Source organism: Alosa pseudoharengus, unplaced genomic scaffold (genome assembly GCF_046254945.1).
Source record: "Alosa pseudoharengus isolate Yale_2024_CS ecotype anadromous, Long Island Sound unplaced genomic scaffold, YU_APseudo_1.1 YU_APseudo_1.1_scf_6, whole genome shotgun sequence".
In the NCBI taxonomy this organism is placed as follows: domain Eukaryota; kingdom Metazoa; phylum Chordata; class Actinopteri; order Clupeiformes; family Clupeidae; genus Alosa; species Alosa pseudoharengus.
Window position 1 is genome coordinate 37,363,963 of NW_027468848.1, and position 8,975 is coordinate 37,372,937.

At 42.6% G+C, this 8,975-nt stretch overlaps 1 long non-coding RNA gene across 1 annotated transcript; it reads left to right on the forward strand.

The window, feature by feature from the left end:
• Nucleotides 1–7,552: 7,552 nt before the first annotated feature.
• Nucleotides 7,553–8,139, forward strand: LOC143106273 (uncharacterized). The gene is made up of 3 exons (XR_012983651.1): nucleotides 7,553–7,649; nucleotides 7,771–7,841; nucleotides 7,968–8,139. It is a non-coding gene; the product is annotated as an uncharacterized LOC143106273 (long non-coding RNA).
• Nucleotides 8,140–8,975: the final 836 nt, after the last annotated feature.

Below are 8,975 nucleotides of genomic sequence, written 5' to 3' on the forward strand. Positions count from 1 at the left end.
TTGTGTAGGGGAGAGCAGGATGTCATTATTTCTGAGGTGAATGAATGATCAATTCTTTAGGCAATATGTTTTTATTAATGTATGGAAGTGCACAGAATTATTAGTTATTAGGCACTGTAGAATAAATGCAAACCAAATTTTACAGCCTTTTTAAAAAATAAATAAATAACGAATAACAAAAATCTCTCCCTTTTTTCTGGTTTTAATTTAGCCTAAACATAGCAGGTCACATGAGCAAAAAATACTATGTTTATATATAACACGTTTCAATGGGCTGCATATATTGTTTGAACGTCTGATCTATACTAGGCCTACAACAAAATGTGTGTGATTGCTCAACAACATTCATGTTTATTTTCTAGTTTATCAATATATGCGGTAATGATGGACATGCTTGACTAGATGGAAGCAATCAGGAGTGCATGATAGCCTATATGCAAGCATATGGATGAGCCAGTTGTTATCTTAGACAACAGCTCAAAGGTTTTTGCCATGCTAGACAATGGACCGTTAGGCTGTAGGCCTAAATAACAAGTGCACAAGTTGCACAAATGTAATCTAATGTTAGAGGGGGCGCGCAGGATAAGTGGATACAGCCCAGGTCTAAATGTAAGAATTAAAGTTCGTCAGGTTGCTCTCAGCTTCGCGATGTCTTATTCTTGAGCAATCACACTAACTGAAGACAGGATATGACATGCTAACATAATATTAGCCTACTCTTACAAGCTACCTGGGTATTCTCTGCCTCTCTGAAATGACTCTCCCAACGAACTCTGTCTCTGTGCCGGGGGTCTGGAAGTGGATGGATTTCCCTCCTCATTTCTTCGTTTTTGTAGCTCAGCATTTTCCTTGACATGTGTTTTTAAGTGTTTGTATAGGTTGTAGTGTTGCCACAGTATCGAATGCTCTTTTTACACGTATCACAAGTTGTAGTACTATAAAATAGCTCCACACAACACTTATTTTCCTCTCGGCCATCCTGATCTCTCATTCAATGTGCTATCAGCCTCGCTGCTCCTCTGCGCGTTGTGTCAGTGAGTCACGACTACACAACAACGAATCACAGCAGAGCAGCAGGAGGGGGAGAAGGAGCAAAGTGGGCAAGATGTGAAAGCAGCGTTCGCTCAGGATTGTAGAGGTGGAAGACACAAGCAACTAGTGAACGTAGAGGAGAGATATTTAAATTAAAATATCGATTCAATTACAGTTGTATCGATCAAATACCAATACCAGTGTTGGCATCGATACTATCGATATTTAGATCGATCCGCCCACCCCTACTGTAGTGTCTTGACTACCACTAGATGGGGGACGATCGGTTTCAGGCTCCAGCTCAACCTTCAGTAGGATCATTTGGGTGAAAATTACTGTGTGGGCGCTGCCGGAGCATAGACACTGGAATCTAGGCTATCTGTTGCAAAGCAGTGGCGAAACGTAGGGAAAATGTTCGAGGAAGCCAAAGTGACGGGAAAAATATGTTTATTTATGCATGTGTTTATTTCGGGGGGTATACATTTTGTGCAATGTACAACATAGATACATTTTGTGCAGCACAACATAGGCTACTGTAGACCTAGCCTACAGGTCATGTAGAAAACTGGACGAGGGGCGCTTGAGACAGCAACACGCACGCTGTCTCTGTCTCCCTCCATCCCTCACACACACACATTGCCTACTGTACATCCTCCACACAACTGCATACTCACTCACCACCACTACATTTGGCCTATGCGAAGTCTACGGTGCACAAATAAGCTATAACACGCATTGTCACGGCAATGTAGGCTAACGCAGTCTGGACTCGTAACAGCAACTCACACGGGCTCTCTCTCTCCCTCCCTTAAAACTGTTAAAAACTTCGTTACCCCAAGTTGACCCCAGATACACGGAGGATACACGAGTTTGCCGTTTATTTTAGGCTAACGGTAGTGGAGAGTTTGCAGATTTTTACCTTGTGGATGTTGATATTGCACGAGTCTCTTGGATAGCAGCACTGCGAGTTAAACTCCCTCGCATCAACAACCTGAGCGAGAGAGAGGCACACACACTAGAGATGCGCTGATGGGCTATTATTTCAACCATAACTGCATAGCAAAACTTATCATCCATCAGCCATCCATCAGCACCAAAGTTTGTTGACCAATTTTCAAAACCACATGCACCCGCCCACCATCCGTTGGTTGTTTTAGACTATGGGTGATGCAGCGCTGCTGACGTGAGGCTAGAAAGCCCTTGCCTGTTCTAGAAAGACTGATCTAATGCAGCAAATATATTAAAAGGCTAAAGTCGTACATTGGCTAGGCCTATCCCCAGAATATCAGCAGCAAACTCAGTCTCTGTTGCGCAAAACAGTCTCCAAATAAAACGCACATCGGCCTGTTGCCTATTCTGCCAGCTTGTGACAATATATCGTCCAAAATGCTTGATTGCATTGCATTCTCCACATTTTTAGCTAAATTTTCATGTACCACATCAGCATTTTTGTTCAGTGAATCTTTTGTAAATTGCTTTACAATTACCGTTGGGCCTATAGGCCTATTGCCTGGCTTGCCTCAGCTTCGGTCACGTCCTTTTACAATTTTATCATTGTAATAAAAAACGCAATTTGCCACATAATTTCAGCATGCTCCTGGCCTACTAATTAATATTGTACTTTATTTTTTGCAAAAAGAAAGAAATCCTTGATAAAATAACAAGTCATTCACATTATAGGCTACTTTACATGTTGACTGACAAGCCTGTTCTGAAGACTCCCATTCATTTTGACTGCACGAGCGCATCTTTTTCAGACAGACACGCAATTCATTTTATAGCCATCGGACAAATATGACGCCTCGATATTAAAGAAACTCCGACTCCATTCATTCTGAAAGTCCACCACACAACAGTGCAACGTGCATGTTCACATTTTTAGTAACAACCGCCAAACTTGCTTGCTTGCCTTACACAAAGTTTTCCGACTATTTTTCTTACCTTCTTTTTCCGCTGTGGATGTTATTGAGTTTGTAGAAGTTTTAGCTCTTACGTTCTGAACATCTCGCACTGCCATCGCCCGATGTAATTTCTGAGTCATATCACTCTCTGTCTCTCTTTTAAATGCCTATTCCCTGAATGGTAGGCTACAATTATGTGTTTTATATATAGGCTAATATCTAAACAAAATAACCCAGGCAGTCTCATCTAGGATATAACACAGGTTGAAGTCAACGTCAAGTTGGTTCTATTTAGGGAGGTGAATGTGTGTAAACATCTGTAGATGACACAGAAATGACATCGGAAGACAAGGAGTGAATAGTGGCAAGAGGCAAGCCGAAGTCTGCTGACAAGGGCCCGACAGTAATTGTAAAGAAATTTACAAAAGATTCACTGAACAAAAATGCCTATGTGGTACATGAAAATTTAGCTAAAAATGTGGAGAATGCAATGCAATCAAGCATTTTGGACGATATTGTCACAAGCTGGCAGAATAGGCAACAGGCCGATGTGCGTTTTATTTGGAGACTGTTTTGCACGACAGAGACTGAGTTTGCTGCTGATATTCTGGGGATAGGCCTATAGCCAATGTACGACTTTAGCCTTTTAATATATTTGCTGCATTAGATCAGTCTTTCTAGAACAGGCAAGGGCTTTCTAGCCTCACGTCAGCAGCGCTGCATCACCCATATAGCCTAAAACAACCAACGGATGGTGGGCGGGTGCATGCGGTTTTGAAAATTGGTCAACAAACTTTGTTGCTGATGGATGGCTGATGGATGATAAGTTTTGCTATGCAGTTATGGTTGAAATAATAGCCCATCAGCGCATCTCTAGTGTGTGTGCCTCTCTCTCGCTCAGAGGGGAGGGAGAGGCTGAGGGTCGATCCAGCATGGATTCTAAACTCTGTGGTGGATAGGATCTACAATTAGGTGTTAATAATATTACCACGCTAGGTCGAAGTACTCCCAAGTGCTATCGTGCCACACATTGTAGTTCTCCTGTTTATTCGCTTGGAAAATCGCCACGTTTCATGTTGTGTGACGTACACATTTTTATCAACTACTCGTGCAACTGTATTTAAGTAGGGAAAATGTGGAGGTGTTTGATTACTGCTATGTTCCTCTCTCTACGGCCACGGCAGAGCCCGCTAGCATAGCAACATGCTAACACATTCGCGCCGCGCGACAGAGCGTTTGAGTGCACCTACCGGCGCGGGAGAGGTATGACTCCACTCGTGAAAGTTAAGGTAAGAACATATATTACTACTGATTTTGGGTGGCGTGTTCCTTTAACACCCCAGACCAGACTCAAGCCTTCCCTGTCAATTTGGGCATCTGTTCAGCCTTGTTTAACAATCTCGATGCAAAGGCGATAGGCCGTTCAGTGCCATCAGTCATTTTATGCGATAAAACAGCCCCAATTCCATATGGTGATGCATCGCAGGCTAAACGCAAGGGCAGGTCTGGGTTGTAATGTGTCAGTACCTTGTCTGAGGTTATGAGGTCTTTTGCAGTCTTAAACGCTTGTTCACATGTTTTTGTCCATTTCCAGGAATTTTTCACCTGCAGCAAGCTGTTTAAGGTATGCAGCACTGTAGCTACATTTGGCAAAAACTTAAACGTAATAGTTAACAAGGCCCAAAAAGGAGCGCAACTCACTCACATTTTCAGGTCGGGGTGCCTTCTGGACAGCATCCATCTTGTCTTGTGCCTTATGAAGACCTTCCTTATCAATCTTGTGTCCGCAGTATTCTATTAAGTCTTTGAAGAAGTCACATTTCTCTTTGTTTACTCTCAGTCCGAACTCAGATAGACTTTTTAAGACTGCTTCAAGATTGGTCAAATGCTCATTTTCATCACAGCCTGTCAAAATTATGTCGTCTAAATAGCACTGAGTACCAGGAATGCCCTGCAAAACTTGATCAATGGCTCTTTGCCAAAAACAAGCCGGTTTTATTGGAACAGTCCTTTATGAGTGTTAATGGTCAAATATTTCTTTGATGATTCTTCCAACTCCATTTGTAAGTAGGCTTGTGCTAGGTCTATCTTGGGTAGCGGATACTGGTCAGTGTGGAGTACTGGATTTATACTGACCTTAAAGTCACCGCAAATGCGCAGCGCGCCAGTCTTCTTCACCACAGGCACGATGGGAGTTGCCCACTCTGACCACTCCACCTTTGACAGGATGACTTCTGTTGGCCTAATTAACGTTAACGTCAGTGTTGGTGGTTAGTAAAAAAAAAATCAGTGCTGTAACGTTAATGTTAGCTATACTTGCACAATTCTGTGGTTAATTGTGATCGAATTATTTCAGAAATATACAGCTTAACAATTAACCAGCATTGGTTGACTTGGAAGAGGCTAGCGATTGGTAATTGGGAATCTCTTTCTCTTATGCTCCAAGCAGGACTGAGACTTTATTGTGTGTGTGTGTGTGTGTGTCTGAGAGAGAGAGAGAGAGCTCTCTCCTGCCTGGTAGCAGGGTGGGTCCTGTCCTGGTCATGTAGCTGATAAAAATCAGTAGGCATATTTTAAGGTCATTTTGGGTTTTGTACTGTTTTTTTTTTTTTTTTTTGGGGGGGGGGGGTTAATTATGTTGAACACATACTAGGCCCCTTCATTAGCCTACTAATTGTGGCTATAACTAATTTAAATGTACACCTCTGAATCCAGGCAACACTGACCAGAGACCTGCAATCCTTTGGATGAAGAAGGCTACATTTGTGAACCATTTCTTGTGTTGGTTAAACAGGAGATACGACGAGTTCTTGGTAAGTTGTACATTGATTTAATAGAATTTGTAATACATTTTTGTTTAGATGAGCCAAATAATAGGAATCAGCTTTCATCTAGGCCTGTGTTTTTTTGGTGTGTAATTTTTAGATGCTTTTGGTTTGCCTCATCCATTGTGTCGGAAAAGAACAGGAGTGGCGCTGTTGACTGCATGGCCAACTGGAGCACCCACAAGGCTCTTGTGAAGGAAGTCAACAAGCTCTTGTGCTTCAGGTGTGTATATGTGTTGACAAATATATCTTGCGCTTGGTAATTGTCATTGGTAATAAATTATCATTTAACAACCACACAATGTCTTGTTTGCCCAAAATAACTACCAGGGAGGTGTTTCCAAGACAGCTGCAGAGTCGCAAGACTGGGCTTTAGTAATATTTTGTCAGACAGTAAAGGATAAATAGTTTAATGTTTTTTCCCCCTGCTAAGATGACATGCTGTCCATGCATCTCAAATTGAGAAGGATGGATGGAAAGAACTCTTTGACCAACCCCCAACTGAGAGAGCTGAGGTGGCTATCAGTAAGTATATTTGAGTGGACAAATAGAACTTCTCTGACAAATGACATGTTGAAATCTTGCTTTAGACCTCATAATGATCTTGTAATATATGTTCTTTTATACCTTAATGCAGTTTGGAGACACCCCCCGACTGCTAGTGCTGCTGAAACAGGTGGAGGCAACAATGAAGCGGCAACAGAAAGAGAAGGCAGGTGGCAAAGGTTGCTGCTGTTGAAAAATACTTTGAGAGTGAGTGTGTGTGTGTGTGCGCGCGCGTGTGAATTTAAAGAATTTAAAGCACTAACACTACACTTAACTCACAACCCACAACTACTGACAATGGAATAACTCTTTTAGAGAAAAGTGTGTGTATGTGAGTGAGGGAGAGAGACAGAATAATTTAGAATAATTTATTTCTTTGAATCATTATATAATTTTAAAATGTTTATTTTTAATGAAAGATGTAGATTGTATATTTTAACTGTTGTAATTTCTAAAGTGTATATATATGTAAAAGCTTGTATAATTTTAAAATGTTTGTTTTATTTGCAAGGTTGTGTTTGTTAAACTTGTTAATAAAAGTAGCTTGTGCTTTTAATTACTAGTTCTGAATTTCTGTTTATTTTGAAGTACTTTTGGTAGTTAATGGGCCACATGTGGCCCGGGGACCCAGCCGACATTCAGCCAACACTCAGTCAGATCAGTTTTATAGTGTGTGGGCCAGTACAGGCCCGGGGACCAAGCCGACACTCAGCCAACACTCAGTCAGATCAGTTTTATAGTGTGTGGGCCAGTACAGGCCCGGGGACCAAGCCGACACTCAGCCAACACTCAGCATATCAGCTTTATAGTGTGTGGGCCAGTACAGGCCCGGGGACCCAGCCGACACTCAGCCAACACTCAATAAGTCATTTTACTGTGTGTGGGCCACAACTGGGCCAAGAGAAACTATAAGAGTCATTTTACTGTGTGTGGGCCACACCTGGGCCAAGAGAAACAATAACAGTCATTTTACTGTGTGTGCCACACCTAGGCCAAGAGAAACAATAAGAGTCATTTTACTGTGTGTGGGCCACACCTGGGCCAGAGCAAATTCTTTGTGTCAGTTATCAGTGACTGGGCCATTTTTGGGCCGGGGACCAAGCCAGAAGTGGGCCAACACTAGTGCATACCAAAATGTTGAAACATACAAATTCATGTCCAGTATGACCAGAGATTTGTTTTTGTTTGCCATTGTTTGGCCCTGTAGCTCTCAGCCTACCATGGTTAACAGATCACAACCATTTATCTCCCTTAGCACCTCACCATGGGGCAGGACTGCAACACTCTTCACCACCTCAACTCCCTGCACCTGCACCCGCATTTAACATACGGAGAGTTACTCAAGGTAGGGACTGATCTCTGAAATATTAGTGAATAGAAAGGCCCCATGTGTATTATCAATGATGACTACCATTTAATACATTTTTTCCCCCTCTCGCACCACCGCCCACCTCACTATGGGCCAGGAATGGCAGTCCCTCCTCAACTCCCTCCACCCCCACACCAGCCCTCAACGTGCAGCGAACAGAGGAGCTTTGTAAGTCATGTTTCTTTTTAAATTTAATTTCCTTAATACCTATCTCATATATTGTATTGTGTAAGCATACTTGGCTTTGGATGCTACATACCATAAACATAAACATATCTGTCTGTTTGATTACAGGTGCTGTGAGGAAAAACATGGTGACACGGTCAGCCACGGACGCTGAGGTCACCAAGCACGCAATTAGGTGTTTCAACTGGCGGTGGATCGGGCAACGAGGAGACGTGTTCCGCCTCCATCCACACAAATGGAGTAATAGGAGAAATAAGCATTAAACAATCTTTTTATTGAACTTCTTGTCATTCACCAGTTATTCATTTTCTGATATTTTAGATGTGCATAGCACAGCATTTCATTGAAGTTGTAGCCTATTAGATAAAATATTTCATGTCTGCACTGACCTAGGCTGATAAAGCACTAAATTAGGTTTTGACCTCAAAATTCATGTAGAGTAGACTAGGCAACGTAGGCTACTTAACAAAAACAGAATAGCTTATAACCTGTAACTTTCCATAAATGTCCATTTTATATTTCCATTGAGTAGTGATCACGTTTGTACAGTAAATTGATGTCTTGACTTAAACCTTTTTTTTAAACCTACGGTTTATTGACAGTATTGTTAAGTTAAAAATACGAGGCGATGCTAATCGTAGGCCTATCTTGCTGTAGTAGCCTAGGCTAGGCCTAGTGATAGTTTTACTTTTATCCTATAGTTTATCCTATTTAATCCTACAGCAAGAACAGAAGGAATTTTGAAAATGAGATAAACGGGTCCGAAACGGACCTGGGCCAGATGAGCCTTTATGAGTCCGTTGCGGGTCCGCGGCGGATGTATGTATCAACCAAACGGACCCGCCGCGGAGGTAAGGTTTTAATCGCGGATGCGGGGCGGATGCAGCGCGGAGCCACGGCGGGTCCGCGATCCGCCTTCGTAGCGGATCCGTTCCTGAGAGCATCTGGACTCCGATACGGGTCCGTTTCGCGGGTCCGTTCCGGAGGCCGTCATACATCCGCGGCGGATCCGCCGCGGAGTCCTTTTGCTGTGTGGGACACTACCCTGAAGCAAGGTAGTGGGCCAGAGGTGGGCCGGTCAAATTTTGCTATGTGGGTATGATGCTAACCAGATTT